General features: G+C 45.7%; 1 protein-coding gene and 1 long non-coding RNA gene across 26 annotated transcripts in view; one reads left to right on the top strand and one right to left on the bottom strand.

Annotated features, from left to right (window-relative positions):
- Positions 1-4,373: 4,373 nt before the first annotated feature.
- Positions 4,374-6,770, bottom strand: LOC131273322 (uncharacterized). 2 transcript variants are annotated; one of them, XR_009180519.2, is made up of 3 exons: positions 5,830-6,729; positions 5,568-5,703; positions 4,374-4,577 (listed from the first exon to the last, which is right to left on the bottom strand). It is a non-coding gene; the product is annotated as an uncharacterized lncRNA (long non-coding RNA). The 2 variants fall into 2 exon arrangements; XR_009180518.2 differs by lacking the exon at positions 5,568-5,703 and having other exon boundaries at positions 5,830-6,770.
- Positions 6,771-6,896: 126 nt separating this feature from the next.
- PTK2 (protein tyrosine kinase 2) overlaps positions 6,897-25,043 on the top strand; it is a 327,553-nt gene continuing 309,406 nt past the window's right edge. For 4 of the 24 annotated variants that reach the window (XR_011645713.1, XM_071208059.1, XM_071208057.1 and 1 more), the window contains exon 1: positions 6,929-7,080. The gene's annotated coding sequence lies outside the window, so the exon portion shown is untranslated. Of the gene's footprint in view, positions 7,081-25,043 lie in introns of all 24 variants that reach the window. The other 20 variants (XM_012523302.4, XM_023587392.3, XM_071208052.1 and 17 more) reach the window with 13 other exon arrangements.

The raw sequence follows: 25,043 nt of genomic DNA, 5'->3' as shown, positions 1-25,043 counted from the left end.
GTTAGCGCGGCATTCACAACAGGTGCTCATGGCAGTTGAAGAATATTTTGCAGTAACAAACAATTCCTACTACTTAACATTTGTACATAGGTAGCTCTAGAGGTAACACATGTGAAGAGTGATACTAATTCTTTATATTGGCAAATGAGATATTACTGAGTATCAGAATGCAATTAATTTTGGCTTTTATAAAAAATTAAGTAAGATTTAATTATACTTTTAAACCATTAAATTAACAATTTTCAACTTTATTTAACATTTTGTGGGACAAATGAAGCTTATTTTTACCATTTTAGTGTCTAAAACCCCCCATCCCCAACCCCTTTTTTAAACAATCAAGAGTTTGCTAAACCATTGGATGAAAGTCATGTCAGGGAAAAAAGGGACAACAGACTTGGCACTGCCAACTTATAGAAAATAGAGTAAAAAACATTACCCAACTGTAAATCATCCAATGTCAATGCAATAGAGTCAGAAGAAACTAAAGAATAGGTGTTTTGATTGGAAATTAAAAGCTGATATAGCTTCATAACAAGTTTTCTTACCATGTCCTCAATTTCTAATGACCCTGTCATCAAGTGGTAAAGAATTATCAATGTTCTAAAAAAATCACTCCAAGTATTCAACATTGGGTTTAACTTACACTGAACTTACACTGAATTTTCTGTGTATTGATTACATTTTTCAACTTGTATATTTACACTAATGTATTTTCCATACCGAAATACTTCTAATAATACACCTTAGAATTGGTATTTTCTATAAGTTGTTACAATATGCATTATCTGAAGAATAGAGGTATTTTTCTTTTTTTATTTAATGATGCAACACACAATTACTGACTTTATATATCCACACACAACTTTTCCATTTACATTAACAATGCAAAAGATGAGTGAACTCAGGGGAACTGCTGTAATCACTACCGGAGCACGCTATAGCAGTATTTCAAAGGTTTATTTCAACCCATTTCTTCTTTTATCCTTTAAACCATCTACATTACGTTGCTTGATGAGACAGCCCTACAGAAAGATGGTGGGGCTGAAGGTCAGTGCACCTGTCAGCCAGTCCAGACTGCTAAGCCTCGGCTCCCAAATGTAGAGATTTGATGGCGCAGAAGGACTGCTGGGAACCGGGCCTGGCCTGCAGCTGGGAGAAGCTAGGGCGCTATCATGCCAGGCTAGGCTCCGCGTCACTCCTGATTTAACATTTTGATATTCATTAATTAAAGTTTGTACTTAACTTTTCATTTAATAGAACACTTCAGAATATTTTAGAAGCAAAACAATTGCTTCTAAACATATATGAAAATATTAATTTTTATTGCTACTATGTCCTTTAATGTATACTTTTTTGGTGGAAGCATATTCAAATTTGTACACTTTGAATACTTCCATGCTTTATTTTGTAATCTTTCAGATTAGTATGTGAAGTCACAGCTGGTCTGTATACTGTTAGAAATTTGCAACAGATGCAGAAATTCAGTCTTTAGAAACTTTCAAATCAATTTGACAGAATTGTTTTATTTCCATTGTATTGAATAATTTAAAATTGGGGCTTGAATTTGGCATGTCTTTGCTTTTTTAAAAATTGTAGTATTTCTAATAACTCATTTTCTTTGCGGTTTATGACAGTATCAACAGTTTGGGAGAAAAAAGGAACTGGCTTCTCACTCACTACAGGCAGTTTGAGAAGCACTGTAGTAGACTGCTGAGAAATAGTGCAAGTCAAAATCATGATCGAAGCAGAAAATATGAAGATGGAGCTCAGAGAAAGGAAGGCCGAGAGAAAGAGAGGAACTGGAAGTCTCCCAAGGGGCAGCCTGCTGAAATCTTAACCCGGGAAACAATGAGCACAGGCAGCCTGCTGGTGAACATGACTGCTGCAAAGTCCACAAACAGGACGTCCCTTGATGAGGACTTAACACTGGTGAAAACAAAGCAACTATCGAGAAGATGATCGTCATCAGCTCTGCAGCTGGAACAGGGCCACTGACATGCCTGCAGCTGCAGCGTCTTTACTAGACGAAGACAGGCCGACCCTCAGGGCAGGGCCTGTGTGGGCCCTCCCCCAGCTCGGCTGGTCCCCACAGCAGCTCCGGGATGTCCAAGGGCGCCTGGTCGGCTGGCGGGAGGAAGGGGAGCTCAGTAGCTGACGGGCTTCAGGGTCAGGAGATCTGGGTTTGAATCCTGGCTCTGCCACTTACTTGCTGGGTAGACACCTCCTTCTGACTGCAGTTTTTCTACCTGCAAAATGTAGATGGGTATCCCGAGGCTGTTGTGACATTTGAATGAGATAATAAAGGGCTTGGCGCAGAATTTCCCAGGAAAGAGACCTTTACTTCTCTAAGGACTGGTGCAGGGACAAGAGCAGGTGGACAGCCCTCGGGAGTTCTGGACGAACTCTGGTCTGAGCCGCAGCGGCAAGTTCTGGACAAAAGGGGTGTCTTGGCACCTGGTGTGGGTGGGGCCCTGCTGAGCACTGAGAGGGGAAGGGTTGGGGTGTGGACTGGGCCATGGGCTGGGAGCTGTGTCCTCAGGACAGGTGAGGCCCTGTGCCCGCTGCTCCTTTGCTTTCTGCTGGGAGCCCCGGGGGTGGAGGGGTGGGGGCAGGGACCTGGAGAAGCTGGAATGTGGAAGACCCTGGAGTGGGAGGGGCCAGTGCCCCCCACCCTGGAGCCGTCGCCCGGCCCCAGGGGCAGGGCGCCCACTGCGCGCACAGCTGGCCGCGCCTCAGTGGTCAGGAGCCCCACGCCCCTAGGTTATGAAGTTACCCTGGGAGGCCAGGTGGCCTTTCCCCTCCCGGGCACAGGACGCCACTGCCACGCAGCTCGTCCTCATGCAGGGTTTCGTGGAGGGACTCCGTCTTCCCGTTCCCCTTCCTGTCCCTCCTCCATTTCCTCTTTGGGCATCTTGCCAAGGGACATCCCCTGCCCCCACCCCTTCTGCCAGGCCACCTCCCCCTCTCACTCCCCCATGACCCTCAGACCCTGCAGAGGGTACAGAGGAGACCCTCCAGGGGCTGCTCTGGGCTGGTGGCTCCCACAGACAGTGGCCTTCGTCCACCCAATGACCGGGGCGTGGGGGGTGTCTTTGTCTCTACTTCAGGTCAGGAGATTGAGCAGCCTTAAGACACCTGGTTGTCAGGTGGGGGAGCTGGTTTTGAAGCCAGGTCTGTTCCACGGCTCCCTGCTGCCTCTTTCCTCGCCCGTCTTGGCGAGGGTCGCCCAGGTTGGGCGATGCGGTACGTTTTCCTGGACCTAAGTGTCCCGGGTTGCTCTCTCCTGGGTCCCGCGTTCTCCCATTCCAGCTTCTCTGGACGGCTCTGCAGGCTGGTCAGGGCTGTGATGCCACCCAGGCCTCAGCAGCCCCAGTGACATGGGTGTCCGTGCCCTCATCACTGTGTATCCACCCCCGCCACGGGCAAGCCCCTCCCGGGAGCGAGCCTGCACCAGACCTGGGAGAGGCAGGCGGGGGGTTTGGAAGGGGGACTGCTCCCAGGGCTCAGCGCAGCTGCTTCGCCACCAGACAGGAAGCCCTTCCTGACAGCTTCCCACACAAGGTCAGCCCACCGCCCATCTGGTGCGGTGCAGGAAGGGGCGCAGCCAAACCGGGTTCTCGCTTTGTTTCTCTGTGTGGGTTTGAGCGCAGCAGCGGCTGCACCCGGGAGGGGAAGGAGCGCAGGCGTTGCAGTCAGACACATGTGGCCTGGAATTCCAGCCTGGCTGGCTGTCTCACTGCTGCTTTTTCTTTTCCTGAGACGCAGTTTTCGTGTCTATAAAATGGGGGTGATCATAATAATTGTGTGTGCTGCAGGGTTGCTGTGAGCTTAGAGCCAGCAGGCCTGTCCTACAGGCCCCACACGAAAGGCAGGCTTCGCTCCCACCACACCCAGGGGGCCCTTCAATAGCCCCTCCATTGTCACCAAGACACTGAGGGCATGGTATCTGGTAAGTGCTTCACAGAGATGATCCCTCTACTTCCCGCAACAACGTGATTTTACGTAGCTCCTTTGTGAGCCCGGGTTTACAGGTGAGGAACTGAGGCTCCGGGAGGTTGCTGACCGAGAGGTGCCAGCCTGCCCCTGTGCCATCACTCATCTGCTTCCAAAGCCCGAGCTCAAGAGACGACGAGGGGCTGTTAAACCATTACCTACTGCTCTTTCTACCTTGACCTTTCTTTTCTCCTGCATGTTTGCCCATCTTATTTGTATCACTTCTTCCTACTCTTTCTCTGTTTTCTTCTTTTATTAAGCATAAGAATAAAGGAAGTTGCCTTTCAAGAACACCTATTTCACATACATTACGGTAGTGTTGAGGAAATAATGTACGTTATCTACTGCTGTGTAACAAACTACCCCATACACCTAGAGGCTTAGAACCACAAGCACTTTATTTGTTCACAGTTCTCTGGTTTGGGAATTTGGGCTGTTCTCTCCAGGTCAGCTCAGTGCTCACATGGGGCTGGACAGCGTGGAGCAGCATCGCCCCTGTGGCCGGTGGTCGGTGACTTGCTGGCTGGGACGCCTCAGCTCTCGGCCATGCGGCCTCCTCGGGGTTGTTTATGTGGTGGTAACATCTTGAGAGGGTAAAAACAAAAGCCGCATGACCTCGTGAGGCCTCAGTTCAGGAACTGTCTATTACTCGTGACACATCCTATTGGTTAAAGCAAATTATAAGACCCCCAGATTCTAGGGGATCAACCACCTTGTCGGGAGAAGCATCACAGAACTGATGACCATTTGAAGTCCGCCAACTAAGCACAGCCCCCGCCCCCAAAGCTATCTTCAATGTAACTGCTTTTGTCCCTTTAGCAAACTCATCTCCCATTCCCTCCTTACACTTTCAATGACAATCTCTCACGTCACATCACCCAAAGCTTCATTCACTTACTCAACAAATATTTACTATGTGCCAGGGATACAAAAGCAAATAAAATAGTTTCTGCTCAAATGAATCTAATATTCTAGCAGAAGGGGCAAACAATCAAGAAATTAAGTATGCAGTGTAGGGTGTTGCTTTGGAGAACAACGAGGGGGATTGTTGTGTGAAAGAATGGTATGTAGTGGGTAGTTCCTATTATACACAGAGTGCTCAGTTGGTATCTACAAGGGGACATCTAAGCACAGGACTGAAAGAAGTGAGGGAGCAAGAAGTTATAAATGGCAAGTGCAAAGGTCCTGAGGCTGGCATCCAGAGACAAAATGTCTTCCAATCTTATATATAACAACCTAATATATTTCTTTGAAAAACCATAAAGAACATTTAAACATGGTGAAACTCTTGCTAAGCAGAAGTGCTGTATTTTACTACAGATACGGTATAATGAGAGGCCAATTATACTTCCTGGGACCATGATGCCACTCTGTTCATAGTGACCTCAAAGCCAGCTTTAAAAAAAAAAAGCTTTGTCTTTCATTATTTTAGTTATTTATCTCCACTCCACCCCACATTGTTTGCACTTGCTGTCTGCTCTCTGTGTCTGCTTGTCTTCTTTTCTAGGAGGCACCAGAAACCGAACCTGTGACCTCCTATGTGGGAGGGAGGTGCCCAGTTGCTTGAGCCACACCTGTTCCCTGCTGTTTTGGCTCCCTGCTTGTTGTGTCTCTCATTGTATCTCCTTGTGTTCTCCTTTTTCTTGAGTCTTCTTGTTGTGTCATCTTGTTGCATCAGCTCACTGTCATGCTCATCTTCTTTAGAAGGTACTGGGAACCCAACAGGGACCTCTCCTGTAGTAGACCCGTCCCCAAATGCCTGGGCCACACCCACTTCCCCAAAGCCAGCTCTTGTGCCTGGTTCACACTTACTGGTTTTGTGTTCAGGGTCTTTACCTGGCCCAAGGCGCCTATGCTTGTCCTGCCTCCTCATGGCCCTGTGGTGAGGATCAAAACCACACCATCAAAGTGAGAGTTGCTGTGCTTCGTGTTTCATCTCCTACCGCAAGGCTGCTGCAGTGATTTTTTAAAAGAACACAAATCAGATACTACTTCCTGCTTAAAAGCTTCCGCAGGTTACCTAGCCGTTGGAGCAAGATTTACTTGCCAGGAGCATTTTAAAAACCCCTCCAACCTCCCTTTTGCCTCCCCCTTCCCCCAGTCCACCCCTGCCCCAGTCACTCAAGTCAGCTGCTTCCCAGCACCGGTTGTGACGGCACTCGCACTTTGCTGGGCAAACCTCGGACCCCGGGCGGGGCTTCTCCCTGCTTCTCCCCTTTCTCCGCCTTGATAACGCCCGGTCAGGCAGGGCGACCTAGGGGCGGAGCGGTTCCCAGACTGGTGCCCCCACGGGCGTTCTAAAGGTAATTCGTCTGAAGGTAGTCGTCTAATTCTAGACGACTTCTGAAGCTCCTTGTCCAAGATCTAATCTTGGCACACCATTGTTAAGTTCTCTGAACCTCTGTTTCCTCATCTGCACATAGGGACTAAGAAAGCCGGGTCCCCTCGGCGCACTGGCAAGGCAGGGTAGACGGCGCGGGGTCCCCCTCGCCTGGCTGGGACGGAGCGCCGCCGAGGAGTGAGGCCTTTCAGAGAAGGCCGCGTTTGGGATGTGGGGGCAGGGGACGGGGTGCGGGGGGCCTTCCGGGGACTCCCAGATGCCGCCTGCCGGGTGAGGGGCCAGGGGGCCCCAGGCTGTCGGCGCCGGCGTCCCCCCCCAGGCCAGCGCCGCCCCGGAACCTGCCGCTCGAGGGCCCAGCCCCAGCCCCAGCCCGCGGCGAGGCTCCGCCGGCGGCCACGCCCGCCCGCCGCCTCCGGTCAGCCGCCAGCCCGCCCGCGGCCCCGCGCGGGTCTCAGGCGGGCCGGGGAGGTGCTGGGCATGCGCGGGCCGCGTGGCGCATGCCCGGTCCTGCCGGAGGGCGCCGCCGGCGAGTCGGGAGCGGGCGACGGAGGCCGGGCCCGGCGTGCGTGACGCCGGGGAGCGCGCGCCCGCGCCGACGCAGCCACGGCCCCGGGGGCGCGAGCCCGCCGCCGCCGCCGCCTTCGGGCCGGGACCGCCGTGCGCCCGCGGCGTGAGCGTGGGAGGGAGCCGGCCGGGTCGCCGAGCCGCCGTCGCCCTTCGCCGCCGCGCGCCGAGCCGCGCTCCGAGTGAGTCCGGGTGCGGGGCGGGCGGCCCGGCCTGGGGGCCGGCGGGTGGAGGGCCGCGGCGGGGCAGCGCGGGGCCGGGCGGCGGCGGACCCCGGCCCCTCCCGCGGCTCGGGGAGGCCGGGGGCGCGCGGCGGGGCGCGGGGAGGACCAGGAGGCCGGGGAGGCAGGGCGGCGCGGCGGGGACGGCAAGGCCGAGGGCGCGGGAGGACGGGCCGGCCTCGGCCGGAGCGGGGCGAACGCCTCCAAAACAAAAGGGGAGAGGGAAGCGGGAGGGCGGGGGGACCCGGCGGGCCGCGGGCGGGGGTCGGGCCGCGGCGGATAAAGACGCGGGTCAGCCCGCCCCTCCCTCCCGGAGGCGCCGCGGGGAGGCCGGGGGGGGGGCTCCCAGGGCCCCCCTGGGGTCCCCGGCCCCGAACCGGCGCACCCCGCCGCGCTCAAGTTGCACCTCGTCCCGAGGTCCTCTCGGCGGCAGCGCTGGGGGAACCGCTTGATTCATTGTGCGTCCCAAGTTTCCTCCTCGTCGTCGCCCCCGGCCCTGCTGCCGCCTGCGGGGTGGAAGAACTCGGCGCCGGGCTGCGCTCCTCGCCCGCTCCCCGTTCTGGCTCGGGAGGGGCTTTTTGTTGTTCCTTGGTTTGATTTAACTTCAGGATTTGGTAGCTAAACGCACTGAAGGCAAAGTTGTTTTTTTTTTTTTTTCCAGCCCTGTTAACAGTGTCTCCTTCTTGCATAGTTAGCCTGCAGCTGGGTTTTTGGCCGTGAGACTAAGATAATAGTAATATTGTAGTAATTAAGGGGACTGGTTGAAATACGTTCAGCCGAAGGCGATGTCAGACCTTGGGGATTGGTATTGAAGACTCGACCGTCGCTGGGATTTTTACGCACGATGTAAACATTTTCCTGGTGAAATGAAATACGAGATCCCCATCCTTACAATTTTTTTTTTGTTTTTGGAAAACGTAAGGAAGTTCGTCTCCTTGGAGGGGATATGGTTGAAGACTCTGATATAAGGTGTTACATCTTTGAAAACCTCTGAAAAGTGGGGCGAAAGTATGTGGGTGAAGTAATTAAAAGATAAATAAAAATAAGTTAGCTTCCAACTTATTTTTGTTGAACTACATTATAGATAATGTCTTCCAGTTTTGCTGTGAAGCTAATTTTAAAAATCCTGCAGTATTTTAACGCACTGATATTTTAAGGAAGTAATGTGTTCCACAAACTTTATGAGTGTAAAATGCTTCGTATTTGCGGTTAGCTTCGGAGGAGAAAAAATGAGCTGAACCTACCGCCCGTATATTTTGAACACAGCGGCCTACTAAATGCACAGAAACATCGGCATCATGTATTATAAAGGTTTCTTCTAAAGAATTTTATCAGATAATCCTCTTTAACAGGGAACGCAGGATAAGATGGTTTAAAACACGTTTCCTTAAGAGCTCCTGTCCCGTAAGACTTCAGTATAGACCAACTCGGCAGAAGGACCTAGATGCCTCTTTCAAAGGCACCGCATCAAGGAGTAAGCCCTTGAATAAATAATGGTGTGGAAATCAACACTCTGCATTTATGGTAAAGAAAATTGGGGTAAAGGAAAATGGGGACGAGCCCCAGAGCAGGTTGGATTTAAAAAGCCCCTTTCCAGGCTCGCAGTTACAGAAAGTGAATGTTAGAGAAGTTCCTTGAATGCGGTAGCGATGAAGTGTTGTGGGAAAAGCGGAAGTTAATTAGACAGCAGTGAAGATCAATAAAGCCTTTTACTGTTGGAGAATTCTTATAATTAAAATCACACTCCATGCCCGTTTTTGGAAATTATTGAACTTAATGCCCCAATCCTCAGAATCCGTGTTCTTCAGCGAGTGCAGGTAACTTTTCTCACTAGGAAGTTGGAGAAATAGTCTAAATAAGAAAATGGTATTGTTAAAACCCAACTCTCCCTCTTGAGGATTGATTCGGTCCTGGAGAAGAAATTATGATTTTTCTATATTATAGTAAAAAAAAATTGAAAATTACTAGCCCCTCTTTGTCAATTTGAGTTACTTGGTTTGAGTAGGGAAAGAACTAAGATGTATTGATTAAAGGTCTCTTCACAGCTCTAAAGATTTTAAGGGAACATTTTCTCTGGATTTTATGTTAAGTGTCTTAATTTTGGGAAAATAATCTTAGAAGTAAAGGTGGCATTCAAAGTTATTACTACATATATCTTTCACTTTGAAATTAAACGTTTCAGTTTAAATTTTCACTTAGAGTAATTCTTGTTTCACATTTCAATAACGTTAAAAGTTCTGTTATTTTATATTTATGAGGTGAATTTTTTGTACCTGCTAGTAAAAAAGCTTGAGAAAAGTTTACTTTTGTAGCACTGTATTTTGCCTTAAAGCTGAGGTTTAATGGTATATTTTATTATAGTTTACCCTTGCTGAAAATAAAATCCCTTGAATAAATAGCAATAAATATTTGGGAGGGACAGTTTGAGGATTTTTACAGATGCCTGTGTAAATTATTTAAAATACAACTTTTTAAATTTGGGAAAAATAAGTGACCTTATTTGAGTCAAAGTAATATATTTCCAAGTTTATGAATGCAAGTAAGCATTCAGATGTTAAATTGCTTATTCTATAGACTGGAATGGAAAGTGGTAAAGAACACATGGCTACGGGCGAGTTATGTCCTTTGTATTCTAACAGGAAGTATTGTTTAATTCCAGTTAGTCTTCTATGCACCTTTGGTTCATTACACACCTAGGCAACATTGGAAAGCTGTTTTTTGACTTCTCTTCCGTAAGCTTCCAGCTCTTTATTGCTTTTTCTTTCTACCAATCTTTTGGCAAAGTTTTTCATTTTACAACTACCAAAAGGCAAGAAGGAGGAAGTTTCTGGTATTAATTTCCTGGATTTATGTCAAATCTTATCATTCAGTACTGCTTAAATGTGTTTCGGATTATAAAGCAACAATAACTCCTGCCATTTCCATCTGTAACAATTGTTTTTTTTTTTTTCACTGAGTCCTGTGAGAGAAATAAAATTCAAATAAGTATGTACAGTTCAATTTTAAGTTTCAGTGGAGGGGTGCCAGATGTAGCTCAGTGGTTGAGTGCCTGCTTCCCCTGTACCTCCTAAAAAGTTTCAATGGAATTTTTAGCAAATGCTCTTAAGTATAGCCTGATGAGTATAAACACTAATGAAATGGTTTATAGACAAAATTAGGAAATAGAAGTTTTTGCCTGAGTGGTACTATACCTGGTAATTTATCATTTAGTTGGGAGTCTCAGAAAAACAGAAGTAGCATTACCGTAAAGTTTACCTATTTTTAAGAGCATGAAAGTATTTCTTTACAAACTTTATACTAAGTTAAAATAATCCTATCTAATCTTACCCATGCATGTACATTGCCATTTACTATGAACTTGTTTCCCTAGTCTGTCACAGGGCACCCAATAATGCAGATTACCAGAACTGGGTTGGCTTTTGTCATGGGAATTTCATTTGGGGTGAAATCTTACAGTTCTGAGGCTGTGCGATGTTCAAATCAAACCTCTGTCAGAGATACTTTCTTGCCAAAGTCAGCTCCTGATGATTCTGGAGTCCTGCTACATGGTGAAGCGAGACGGTCACCCATCTCTGCTGAGGTCCTGCCTTCCTCTCCAGAACCTTAAGTCTCCTGAGCTCAGCTTTGGGCAGCCAGGCTCAGGGCTTGGCTCTTTCCCGACCTCCTCTCTCAGTCTTGACTTCTCTGCTTTCTTCTTCTGAGCTTTCAGGCATAAGGCGCATCTCTTCAGCCTTGAGCTGGTCTTGAGGCTTTGTGGCTTAAACTTTGGCTGCTAGCAGCCTCTGAGTCCTCTCTCCCACGGCCCGGTCGGAACGGCAGCTTCCTTTCTCCCTGGGTCTCCATGTGTAGAGAGCTCCAGGAAGAGGGCAGAGACCCAACTTGAGTTACACCTCATTGCCATAGTCCAGTCAGAAGGGCCCCACACCCACAGGAATGGATTAGTTTAAGAATATAAGTTTTTTCTTTTTGGAATTCATAAAATAACTTCAAACTGTCACACTCATTTTCCAGAAAAAGGAAATAAATGACTAGAATTATTATACTTTTGAATATTATGCAGCGATAGGTGCAGGAAAGTTACCTTCACGGATCCCTGTGTGCCGTGTGCGGTTGGGGGGTGTTATTTCCTGCTATAAGCAATTCAGTCCTGAGTGCTTTTGTGCTCTCCCTGTCTTATTCCTCACAAAAGCCCAGCACTATGTATCTGTTATTTAGTGAGGAAGCCTGGAAGTGGAGAGTTGGAGGAGCTTGCCCTGCGTCTCTGCCCTCACTAGTGGATCCGGCCACTAGGCCTGTGGGACTCCACAGTATGTGCTTGCAGAGGGACGTGGCCTCCCTGGCCAGCCAGCAGCAGCCTTATAAAACTCAGGCCAGTCTTCTAAAGTAGGAATAAACAGTGTGCAGGTGTAAATCATGTGTCCTGGACAGTTGTGTTTGAATGTGATGCTTTTAGCTCATGAAATTCTTATTTGACCAGCACAGTATAAGAAAACTTTTTAGTGAATGTATCAAAGCTGTTCAGTTATTTTAAATTTTTATTTTCCTTAAAATTAATTAAATAAAAATATACAATTACCTGGAGCAGTGATTGATGCTTCTTACGTGTCTAAGGAAGTGGAAGTGCTTTAGTAATCTCTGCATTTCTAGGCAGTATTTTTCACTGATGATTTTCCTTCGGTCCCTGTTGTTTACGATTGGGAAGACAATTGAGTGGGAAGCAAGCAGTAGCGTAAGTTGAAGAGAAATACACATTTTCCTTACACAGACAGGAACCCCTTGAAGTGAATCCTAGTATTTGCAATCTCTAACACACGGATGCTTTATCAGTATTTCTGAAATGAAAGTGCTTATCCTCATTGGTTTAGAATTTTCTGTCTTGCTTTTAGAGCCGACTTACTCTCAGCTCCCTTATTTTGGGTCGTTGGACCAAAACCATGGTTCAGAAGCCCTGGGAGGTCCTGACTGTGGGTTGCGTGTGCCTGGGGTGCCTGCCGTCCCTGTATCCTAGTGGTGTGGCTCCCCCTTTGAGCTGTGGGTGCTGCTGGATCTGCTGCTCTCTTGATCTGACCACCACGTGCTTGTCTTTGCTGGACTGATGGAACTTAAACTATTTTCTAGTAAGTATTATCTGTATTTTAGTGGGTTGCATGTCTTTCCATGAGGCTGTCAGCTCTGTGAGGGCAGAAACCTGGTTTTCTTTCCGATTGTATCCCCAAAGTGATCAAGTGAGTATGTGAAGGAACCCAGGGGATTAATCTTCAGGAGACCACTCCATGACGTAGTCAACCTCCTCCTAAATTGCCTTGGTGAAGAATCTCACTTAAGAACCATCCAGGGGGAAACGGATGTGGCTCAAGCAGTTGGGCTCACATGTACCATCTAGGAGGTCCAGGGTTCTATGCCCAGGGCCTCCTGGTGAAGGCGAGCTGGCCCATGCAGGAGCAGTGGCTGATGTGGAGAGCTGGCTCAGTAAGATGATGCAACAAGAGACACAGAGGAGAGACAATGAGAGGACATAGCAGAACAGGGAGCTGAGGTGGCATAAGAGAATGCCTCTCCCCCACTCCAGAAGGTCCCAGGATCGGTTCCCTGAGCCGCCTAATGAGAATACAAGCAGACACAGAAAAACACACAGCAGATGGACACAGAGAACAGACAATGGGGGGTGGGGAGAAATAAATCTCAAAAAAAAAAAAAAGCACACAGGATTTGATAACAGCACAGAACTCGGATTATTCGTACTTTCATGTTTGTCTGCTTTGTTTTAAATAGCTAGTACGGCCAAACTTGGGCCAGGAAGAAAATGTGTTGCTCTGCCCCTTTATAATTTTGAAGTTTTCTTGAAAAATCTGAATTTTCATTTTTCTGGAAATTGATCTTGTAAGGAATAAAGTCTTCTTTAGGACACATCTCAGTGCAGAATTAGAAAATTTCTCGAGGTGACACAAAATGAGTGGGATTTGTAAAGAACAGTTGATTGCTGGTCTGGAAGCTCTATGTGTCTTCCTAATCAACTGAATTTGTGGGATGCTGACATTATGACATTATGTCCTGAAAACATTTAAAACAACCTCTGTCTTCCTAATCCTGCAGTGTCATTTATGCAGTTTTCCGGCTTGTCTTGGACTTTACTCAAAGCATCTTTTACTGCCTTCCCAGATAAAACATTTTGGAAGTTACTGGTCAAAATACCCTCATTCAGGTGACGCAGGCCACCATCTGGGTATAAAATCTTCCTGAGATTTACTGCTCAGTGAGTTCTCCTCAGTCTTGTCCTTCTGTGAGGGTGAGCCCTCCCCTCTCAAACCCACGCACGAGCCAGTAAGCTCCAGGCTGATCCAGGGCTCCCGGTGAGGTCGCAGGTGGGGTCGCAGGTGAGGTCGCAGGTGGGGTCGCAGGTGGGGTCGCAGGTGGGGTCGCAGGTGGGGTCGCAGGCCCAGCGGCATCACCACCACCCAGAGCCTTGTTAGAAATGCACATTCTCAGGCCCCACCCCAGCCCCACTGGCTCAAACTGTGGGTTGGGGTCCCACAGTCTGTGACTTAATGTGCTGCCCTTGTGCCTTTGAAGCATGCTAATGTTTGTGGGCCACTGCTTTAGTGTTTAAAACCAGTGCAAGTTGTAGCAGGCAAAGATGAGGCACAAATGTGGAGATATGTGGGTGGTCTTTTTTGACTTCTTGGATTTGCTGATGAGGTTGTCCTCACTTCAGAAATTATAAGTATGTTTTTCCGGATTTTCAGACTCTTGAAAGTCCTCACAACTACTTTTGCTTATGGGCTTTGAATGCTTTGTACTGAGACTGTTTAATTCTTTTGAATCTTGGTTTGGACTTTAAATGAACAATTTTACATTGAAATAGCAGTTTGTATGGCTCCTGGATGTGAGGCTTTTGGCAGATAACAGGAAAATGTACACAGGTTAGTGTTGAAGGCACATGTTCCTCAGTGGCTTTGTTTGAAAAACAAAACTGAAAAATTGGCTAGCATATACTAGAGTCAGGGCAGTTGCCAAGTCTTGGGGTGACTAAGGAAGCAGTGTTGTGTGAATTGGCTTAATACCTAGCATTGAATTCATATCTAAATTTAATTTTGCTTAGCTTTTTTGCCTTTTCCTTTTTCTTCCCTAAAAAAAAGACTAAAAAGTTAGAGAATGTACAAAGATGGGATCCATGATGTGCTTATATCTGTCATGGCTTATGCAGAATAGGTGCACTTGTGTGCAGATAGACTCCTGTAAGCAGCCTAGGATGATTCTCTGCAGTAGGGGTGCTTAACAAGGGGTCAGTGAGCTTGAATTTAAATAAAAAACACATTACTTTTGTGGGGCCTTGTTAGTGCAGGTGTAATATATTTATTAAATAATACACAGTATAGTGTGGACTTAGTAAGGGGTCTTTGGTTTTCACCTGACTGGCAAAGGGGTCTGTGACACAAAAAAGGTTAAGAACCCCTGCTCTACAACTTCCTCATACTAGTATAGTATGTGGTCAGCAAATAATTTGTTTAATTGAATCAAAAAGAGCCTCTCCTACTGATGAGGGTTTTTTTCCTCCTTTCTCCCCCCCCCCCACCCTGCTGTTTTGCTGTGTACATTCACTGTGTGATCTTCTGTGTCTGTTTCTTTTTGTCTTCTCTTCTCATTTTCTCCTCTGGGATTCACTGGGATTCGATCCTGGGGACCTCCAATGTGGAGAGAGGTTCCCTGTCACCTGTGCCACCTCAGTTCTTGATTTCTGTTGTGTCTTGCCTTGACTCTCCCCTTCATCTCTCTCTCGTCGTGTCGTCATCTTGCTGCGTAACTCACAGCGCCGGCACACCTTTACCAGGAGGCCCCAGGGATTGCACCCAGGTCCTCCCATATGGTAGCTGGAAGCCTGGTCACTTGAGCCACATCCGCTTCCCTGCTGAGGTTCTTTGGATTGTCAACTTGTTGATAATTGAAGAATAGGTACGTGAGAACACTGAATAGAGCTTCAGAAAGATCACACATCTGAAGGGAGTCAGACTAAAGTAAATGACTGTTGTGTGTGGGGGTATGCTGTAAAGGATATTTAAATGTGAAAGTTGTTGCAAGGATAGAGAAGGATAATTAAGAATAAACAGATGAAAGTAAGTGTAATGTAATTTCAAGACAATAAAAAGGCTGTTTACACCCGGACGTGCAACTATGAAGGCAAAAATAATAGAAATGAGATGGTGGGAAAAATCCATTTGGAACGGTTTCTCCTTAAAGTTGGTCAAGTGGAATTACAGGCCCTCAGTTCTAGTATGTGCACCTCATTCAGTCTATTTTTCAAGAGTGCCTGGCCTGGAGGGGCTTTTCAGGGAACCTTGGAAACGGTTCTTCTTACTCAGCCCTAGCCATTGAGCAGCCCAGTCTTCTCTGACTACTCCCTTATCTGCTTTTGTAATGGCTCCCCTCCCCACCCCTCTGGTGGTTTCTACAGTGTTATCACCTTGTTGTTTTAAATAGCCTTTTCCTAATTATAATGAGGTTGTATAACTTTTTATGCATTTACTGGCTGTTTGGTTTTACTGTTTTCATGAAGTGCCCTTTTCTTCCTATTAGATCTTCTGTTTTCTCTTATTGATTTGTAGGACTTCTTTATATTTTCAGAATACAAGTTCTTTGTTGATTCTGTGTTTTGCTACTGTCTCCTCCCACTTTATGGTATGCAGTTTCAACTCTGGTGTTTAATGTAGTCTGTTTTCTGTCTCTTCCTTTATAGTCAGAGCTTTTTGCCTTTCCCCACCCTGAGGTCATAAAGTAATTCTTTCACATTATTTTCTAATGCTTTATAATTTTGCCATTGACTGTAAGCTTTATAATTCATTTGGAATTGTTTTTCTTATACAGCATAAAGAAGGGATCCAATTTTATTCTCTACCGTATGGCTTCCCAGTTGTCCCAGCACCATATTTTGAAGAGAGTACCCTCTTCCCCAGTGCTCTCCAACTTTGCTCGGGATCCAGGGTCCACATATATGTGGATTTGTTTTTGGACTCTATTCGGTTCTACCAGTACTAAATTGCCTAGATTATTATATCTTTGTAATGTTTTCTAATGAACTCTTCTCACTTGGTTCTCCTTCAGTAGTACCTTGGCTATTTTCGACCCTTTGCAGAACCATATACATTTTAGAATCACTTGTCATTTTCAAAAAAAAAAAATGCTGCTAGATGTTGCTGGGGATTGCACTGAATGTACAGTCAATTTGTGGAGAATTGTTTCCAGTTTTGGGCTATTAAAATAAAGCCTCTGAATATTTGTGTGCACATCTTTCTATGGAAGGAGGCTTTCATTTACCTTGGGAATGGTTGAGTTTAGGATTAGAATGGCAGGATCACGTTTATATTTAAATTTTTGGGAAACTACCAAAGTCTTTTCTGGATTGATTATACCATTTTATATTCCCATCAGCAGTGTATGAGAGTTCCAGTTTCTCCATGTCCTATAGTCAGTCTTTATAATTTTAGTAATTCTAATAACTGTCATGATTTCTCATTGTGGCTTTAATTTGTGTTTCCTTATAGTGACTAATGTTGTGTATATTTTCATAAGTTTATTTCCCATCCATCTTCTTTGAAGTGTTCAAATCTTTTCTCATTAAATTTTTTTTTCTTTCTTATTTAAAAAACATTTTAAAAAGTTTTTATTGTTGATTTTTGAGAGTTCTTTATGTATTATGGATACAAGTCCTTGATCAGATTTAGTCTGTGGCTTTTGAAGCTTAGAATGAAGGTAGCTTCCTCCAGCGATTATTTTTGTTCTTGCTTTTTCTAGACTGGGCTCACTTTCAACCAAGTTCACAGCTTAAGGCTCCTTGGACCACCCAGACCTGTATTTTTACTTGTGGTTTACTCTCACCCTGAGGTGTGAAATCTTTGGGAGTTCCTGCTTATTGTGGTGGGGTTTCTTGTCATACCCTTTGTGGAGACCCTGTCTTTGATTTCTGGCCCTCTTTTCCCTGTGCTGTTATAAAAATGAAAGTTGGAAGTTTCCAGGATCCACTGGGGCAAAGGGGGTTTCTGTGCTTGTTTGCTTCTGTGAGGCCTGATTTCCCATTAATTTTGGCCTGGCATTTCCTTCTTGTCTTAGTTTCTTGTAGCTTTTAAGAATTTTAAAATATTCTATCTTTTTTAGTTTTTTTCCAGTGGGAGAGTTGGACCAAATAACATAGCCTGCTGTAAGAAGCTGAGGAAAATTCTTTTCTTTGCCATTTCTCTCTAGACTAGAGCTCAGACCTGGACCTGCTGTTGAATGGGTGCGGCTACTTAAATGAAATGGGAAGCGCAGTCACAGTAGCCACTTTTCCAGTGTTCAGTAGCCACCACACTGACCATTTCCATTATGGCAGAAAGTTCTCTTGGAGAGCGCTGCCTGGACTGGGGAAACCCTCGGGACTGGCCCTGGTGCGTGGGCCTGCGTCTGAGGACCACCACTGCAGGCAGCCTTGCTGCTGAAACTTTGAATTCCTCAGGAATCTGTGCGCAGTGGGAACAGCGGGAGAGACGAGCGAGCTCCTTTAATAGGCTTGTTGTGAACCCTCTCCGCAAGGAATGATGTGCTGCTCAGGCCTAAGTCAGGGAACGTGAGGCGGTAGTGGTGGAGGAGAAACCTTGAAGAACTGGTCTTTTCACTGGCACTCTCAGCCTGGTCTAGTGGAGATTTGGTGAAAACATTGATTGCCCGTGGGTCTGTGTGCTGGAACCCTGCCCTCAGGGAGTCCTGCAGCCCCACCGACCCCTCAAGCTTCCGTGTGCACGTGACTCACCCTGGAGCTCGTTAAGGGTGAGGTTCCCATCGGGCTCCCAGGATGGAGCCTCCACCTGTGCACTTCCGGCCAGCCCTCTCCCCACCTCCCCCTCGGGGGGCCAGCGCTGGTGGCCTTCGGGCCTCACTCTGAGTGGCAAGGCACTGGTTTTTGCAGTCTGGCTTTCGGTGATGCAGTGTCATGTGAAAGTCGATCGCCGCTGGGGAGAGGAGGTGAAGGGGCGGGCCATCCTGTTCTGATCCCCGGTCATTTTACTAACTTCTTGGAATATCCTTTCCATGTCTGTTAAATGGACTAAACAACAGCAGTGCCATTATTAAATGTTTCATGAAAGGTAACAGTTCTTAAACACTGAACTTACATATTTGCCAGTTTTAAAAATATTCATTTCTCCCTGCGTCTTTGCTCAGTTTGTAAACTTGCAGCTTAATGGGAATGGGATATTTGCCTTCATTTACTGCTCTATACTGAGAGAGAATTTAGGCTTTTTTTTTGTCTTTGAAGAAAGGAAATGGCTCGGACAGTACCTGGCAGCCTTGTGTGGGGAGCCTCCTCCCCGCGTCTTTATAAGGCCTCCTGGCATGGGGGCCAGTTTCCTGAGAATGAAGCGACTCTTACCCGTTGGCAGTAGGGACGGAGGTGTTGGCTGGGCCTCAGCCTTCCCTCTAGTGAAATGTCCTTTCACTTTCTCAGTTCCTGGATGAAAGCTGCTTTTCTGTTAGGATCAGAAGGTGTGATGCTGTGGTTTAACACAGATGTTTAAATAGACATCTTTTAAGAAAAATTCTCACAGGATGATGGAAAACTGTTTTGTACTAAGAATTTTGAAAGATGCATAAATGGGAATTTTGTGAAGTTTTCTGTACATGGGTATTTAATAAAGTTAAAATATGAATCTTTAATTTTTAAGTTTTAATTTTTTGATCCTTGATTAAGAACAAAATAATTTTTCTTGTACTTTTGGAAGGAGATACTCCATTTGTAAAGTCAAGTTTAGTTGGCCCTTTTCAGTCTTTTTGCACAACACTTTGAAAACTTCCATTTTCTTTTTTTTTTTTTTTTATGGCACCTCTGAGCGTATTTCGTTTTCTTCTCTCAAGTTCTTTCTTAGCAGCTAGTTTGCTTGAGCCTGTTCATATTCATCTTATGCTTTTTGATTTGATATTTTCTTTTTCTCTATATGTTTCCCTGCTGGTAGAGGCTGGTCAGTGCTACACGGTACTTGTGGCAAAGGCTGGTCAACTTGCTCTTCTGAGTTTGGTCACCTTTTCAAAGTTGCTTCCTTAGCCTTTCCTCTTCAGTTAAATAGAGATATTTCAGGTGATCTTGGGTGTGTGTGAACTGGGGATCTTGTGAAGTTTGCCGTCCATAGCAGGTTCATGTAGTTTACCGAATCTACACCTTTCTTCAAAATGCAAAGCCTTGCTCCTCGGGGATGTGGCCTCCAAAGGCCTTAGGTGGCTCGGTGTCGCGGCCTGCCTTTCATGGTCTTTTTGTCCCAGACTCCCCGCTTGGCACCTTGCTGTGGCTACACTGGTGCACACCACCTCCATCTAATTTTATAGTAACTTTTGTTATGGAAATGCAAAAACAGTGTTGTAATGAATGCCGCATATATTCATCACCGCTTTCAATAGTTATCACTATTTAACTAAAATTGTTCACCCTATTTCCAAAGGTACCAGATTCTATTTAAAAGATGTGAAGGCACTTGCTTTGGGAACATATATGCTAACATTGGACAGATACTGTGGCTCCTGCTAAAATGTGACATAATTCTTCAAAAAGATAGGGAAGGAAACTGTGAGTCTGTACTGATTCCAAGTCCATGCCATGAGTCGGCAATACACCTGGGCATCAGGCGGTACTAATGACTTGATGCTTTAAGACAGGGCGTCCGTCTACCACATGGGAGGTCCGTGGTTAAAACCCCAGGCCTCCTTGACCCGTATGGAGCTGGCCCATGCGCAGTGCTGATCCACACAAGGGTGCCATGCCATGCAGGGGTGTCCCCCGTGTAGGGGAGCCCCACGCGCAAGGAGTGCACCCATAAGGAGAGCTGCCCAGTGCAAAAGAAAGTGCAGCCTGCCCAGGAATGGTGCTGCCCACACGGAGAGCTGACACAACAAGATGACACAGCAAAAAGAAACACAGATTCCCGTGCCGCTGACAACAGAAGTGGACAAAGAAGAACATGCAGCAAATGGACACAGAGAACAGACAACTGAGGGGGGAGAAGGGGAGAGAAATAAATAAAAAAATAAAAAATCTTAAAAAACAAAACAAAACTGGGGGTGGGGGGGTGGGATGTTTCTCCACAGACTTGGACCATTTGGGGGCAGCTTCTTTTTTTTTGAAGTCTACTTGAGTCAAAATAAACCATAGCTTGCTTTGCTGTAGCAGTGTTGCATTCATGCTCTTGATAGCACTCTGTGTGTTTTTTAGTCATTAGGATAGAGAAGAAACACCAAAGCTTAATACAGCAGAGTTCTTAGAGACATTTGCTTAAATATATTAGTTTTTTTTTTGAAAGGAAATTTTATTAAATGTTGAGGACATAAACAGAGCGTTTATAAAATGTATGAGAGGTATAGATCGAGGGTCTCTGAGAACCCAGAGGACATGCACCCACCTTAACCTGGGGTTGAGTCCCCAGCAGTGCCCAGTTCAGGGCTGGCCAGGTGTTCTCTGATCAGCGCCAGAGAGTAAACATTTTAGGGTTCGCAGGCCATTTAGGGTTTCTGTTGCAGTCGACTCTGCCATTATAACAGAAAGGCCTCCATAGACAATATGAAAGAAACGAGCAAGGCTGTGTTCCAGTGCAACTTTCTGGACCCTGAAACTTGAATTTTATATAATTTTCACATGCCATGAAACATTCTTTACTTTTTAAACCATATACAATGTAAATACTTTTCTTAGCTCATGAGCTGTACAGGAACAAGCAGAGGGGGCCAGATTTCACCTGGGGGTATTAGTTTCCTGCTCTGGCTTAGAGGTTAATGAGAAAGCAAGCACCAGTACCCCTGGCCTGGGTGTGCCGGTGTGTGCTCCCCCGCTCCCGTGGCCAGAGGCCTCCACGCCACTGCTGCCAGGTAGTGGAGCTTTACTTAATCATCCTACCGGAACTACCCCCCACCCAGCTACCTTGTTTTTGTCCAAGCTGCCTTCACTGTCTGATATAATTTTATTTTCTTTCTCACCTGGCTATAATGTAAATTCCACAGAAGCAAAGTTTCTTGTCTTCACTGCTCTATCCCTGGTGTTTAAAACATGACTAATGAATAAATGAATATTGTTTATAATTTCTTATCTCTTGCTTTTTTTGGTCTGTTTTAAGCCTTATGTTAAGGGACCCACTATCTGTGTTGTTGTGTGACTTTCTGGGTTGCTCACTCGAAGTGCTCGGTCTCTGTCCGTGCTGTGGTTCACTGCTGCCTGCTCTGTGGTGTTCCACTGAGTGGCCACCATGGTCCACAGTCCAAGGGCTTTCGGGCTGTTTCCAGATGTTTGCTTTGCACACACTGCTGGTGAACACGCTTGTGCTCCTGTTGCACACGTCACGCATGTGCACAGATGTGTCTAGCCTGTGCATCTAGGAAGGGGACTGCTGGGATAGTGGGCATGCCATTCTCCGGCTTGACGAGTTTGTGCCAACATTGTTCCAGTTGACACTGCCATTAATATAGTGACTCCTGCTTCTTCCACATCTTTGCCAGTAGTTTATTTTGTGTGCCTTTTTTGTTTTTACTTTCAGCGAGTGCGTAATAATATCTCATGTGGCTTTAAGTTTAATTTCCCTTATTTCTAAGGATGTTGCTGTGCACACACTGCTGGTGAACACGCTTGTGTTCCTGTTGCACATGTCTTTTGATATATTAATTGGCCATACCTGTTTCATCATCAGTGAAAAAGACCTGTGAAATCTTTGGCCTAATTGTCCTTTTTTCTTTGCATTTTTCTTACTGTTTTATAGTTCTTTCTATGTGCTAGATTACAATCCTTTGTCACTTATATGCGTATGTATTTTCTTGCAGTTTGTTGCTTCCCCCCTTTCCCCCCTCCCCGGCAATGTCTGCTCTCTGTGTCCATTTTTGCTGTGTGTTCTTGTGTCTATTGTTTTCTCATTAGGCAGCTCTGGGAACCCATCCTGGGACCTTCTGGAGTGGGAGAGAGGCGATCATTCTCTTGCTTTACCTCACCTCCCTAGTTCACTGCGTCTCTAATTGTCTCTTCTCTGTGTCTCTTTTTTCATTGCGTCGTCTGCTGCCTCAGCTCTCCGTGTGGGCGGCACCACTCCTGGGCGGTCTGCTCTCCTGTGTGAGGGCCGCACTCCTTGTGCGGGGGGCACTCCTTGGGGGGGGGCACCCCTGTGCAGGGTGACACTCCTCACACAGCAGCACTGCACGTGGGCCAGCTCACCACAGGGGCCAGGAGGCTCTGGGTAGTGAACCCTGGACCTGCTGCATGGCAGATGGAAGCGCCATTCGTTGAGTCATATCCGCTTCCCCAGTTTGTTGGTTTTGATGTGTCTTGGGACTGAAGTTTTAAATTTTAATGTAGTTGAATTTGTTTTGCTTAAGGAAACTTACCTGAAGATTGTTTTGATGAGGTATTTTTGTTATTTAACTAATAAATGTTTTTGTCCTATTTAATAAATATGCCCAATATTTAGACATGTTTTCTCATTTCCAATAAGATTCCTTTGATGACTCATTTATTTTAAAGTGTTTGATATATTCCAAGTTAATGGATTCTTTTTTAGGTATCTTGTGATATGTTTCTAAAAGTTGTAGTTGGAGAATGTGTTCTAATGGTACTAATTCTTTGAAGTTAATATCTCAAATAGACTCCTGTTATAGTTATTTGGTCAAAATGTAGATCCTAACTCAGAAATTTTGGGCATATAGCTACTTCAACTCCAGTTACACTTTGGTTGCATAATTTATACCTTGATTGTGAGAAAAAAAAGATTAGACTAATAGATTATTAGACTTAGATTTCTTTTCTGCTTGTGGGAACACTGGGCTATTTCTTGGCCAAAGTCTAGGCCTTAATGTACATTATCAGCTTTTAGACTCAGTTCTACCCAACCAAAAGCTTAAAGACAAGTGACTGCCTCAACTGCCTGTTTGTTTTAGCTTAGCTGACAGACAAGGGGGTCATGCTGTGATTGCAGCTGCCTTCCTTTCAATGGCATTTGTTAATTAAGCTGTTTACTTTTGTTTTGCTTTCTCAAGGACTGACTCTTAAAAGGAAGGGGAAAAGAAAGAAAATTTTTAGTTTGTGGTTATTCCAAGGCCTTTTAGCCTAAAGCTTATTTCAGTTGTCCGTTTAATTATTTTTGTTTTTTGAAAAGTAACATTAACTTGAAATTTATCAAAATTAAATAATAGGCCTGAAATTAAATTTTATCCCTCACCTAAAGTCTCAGGTGTTAGTTAATTGAAGGCATCTTGGCCTCAGTTTATGTAGCAAGGCAGGTCCAGTTAGAAAAAAGAGCACCTTGTCTATGAAGAGGGCCAAGGCTCAGATATTGGCTTTCTGCCTTTAATCATGTGGCTTTGTGACAGATTATTTAGTTTCTTTATTCTGACTCTCCTCATCTATAAAATATAGTATTTACCATCTTAGCTTAGTGTGAGATTATGTGTGCATTTGCTAGGTGACGTGGATTGTAGATATAATGTGCTGATATTATTGTCTTTAACCAGACTTATAAAATATTTTATTCCTATAGACCTGATCATTTTCACTTACGTGTTTTGCTGTTTTGCTTTTGAGTGGATTCATTCATTCACTTAACATTTATTATCACCTGTTCTGTGTCCTGGCAGTGTGGAAATAAAACAATTTTGTGGCATACAGTGTGATGCTGCCCTGGTGGAGTCTTATTAGCAGGGGGCTCTGAGAATGTGGTGTTCCAGCTAGGGGTGGACTACATAGAGCCTGTCCCATCTTATTCTGTTAAACAACCCTTTAAAAATGTGAAAACTGTTCTTAGCTCATGAACCTTTCAAAAACTGGCTGACCCCTGCAGGTTCTAGCCTGCTGAAAGGATTTGTCAAGGTTAGTTAAGTGGAAGATGGCAAGCAAGCAGGGCATTCCAGAAAGAGGGTCCATGGAGGTGTAAGACTCTGGAGATCTGTGGAACTGAGTGTTGTTATGTCTGGAGTGCAGGTTGGACTGGCGAATGAATTCTGTGCTATCTGTAGGATCAACGCAGTTTGTAGTTGATGCTGATGTCAATTTTTCATGTTCCTGAATGACAAGGACAGATGTATATGGTGGAAGATGGTTCACCTACAGTCACAGTCATTCATGTTTGTCATTAAGGAAGTGATTTCCCTGTGTGTCATCTAGCTGGCACAGGGCTTTTTTTTTTTTTTAATCTCAGAGTGCCTCAACTCCCCGTCCCCCCAACTCTCCATACCAGGGCTGGAGAGTGAGGACCTCTGCCCCCCACCTGGGGTGGACAAGGGTCCTGTAAGGCACCTGTGGGGTAGGAGGCTAGAGGTGGGAGCTGTCACCGTCCTGGATGCGTAGATGGGCTGCGATTGGCAGGGTGTTGTGGGATGGAGCCAGTGAGAAGGGGCCAGAGGGACCTTAGCCCCAGTAATGTGAAGAGCGTAAATTGAAGGCTGCAGGTCAATCCAGGGCAAGAGAGGAGGGCTTGACCACACCCTCAAGAGGCTAGAGCCAATTAAGTGGGAGAACTCAACGAGAGTGGTCTGAGTTAACAGTTCGTGATCTTTTAATTATATCATATTGCACAAATAAATGAACATGGCCTTAATTAAGAGCTTGACTGAGGAAACGGAGAGAAGGAATGGTTTGAAGCCTATTTCTGAGTTAGATTTTACAGACTTTAACCAGGTTAATGAAATGGCAGGACAGAGAGAGAGAGAGAAAGAGAGAGAGGGAGTCCCCAGTAATTCCAGCTTGTTTCCCAAGTTTCTGCTTTGGTGATGAGTTCATGAAGCTTGTTTTTCCTCTTTAGTTTTTTCCCTCTGAATTATACAGGTGATCAGACAATTGCTTTGAGGAGGGAACATTCTCTCCTGGGCCCTGAAATTACTTGTAAGTAAAATTCTGTGTGTTTGTATTCTTTTTTCCTGGGGTGAGGGGGGGAAGTGTATTCTAGAGC

The sequence above is a fragment of the Dasypus novemcinctus genome, chromosome 14, assembly GCF_030445035.2.
Source record: "Dasypus novemcinctus isolate mDasNov1 chromosome 14, mDasNov1.1.hap2, whole genome shotgun sequence".
NCBI classification, from domain to species: domain Eukaryota; kingdom Metazoa; phylum Chordata; class Mammalia; order Cingulata; family Dasypodidae; genus Dasypus; species Dasypus novemcinctus.
Note: the sequence above shows the minus strand (reverse complement) of the source record. Positions and strands in the feature narration are given on the sequence as shown.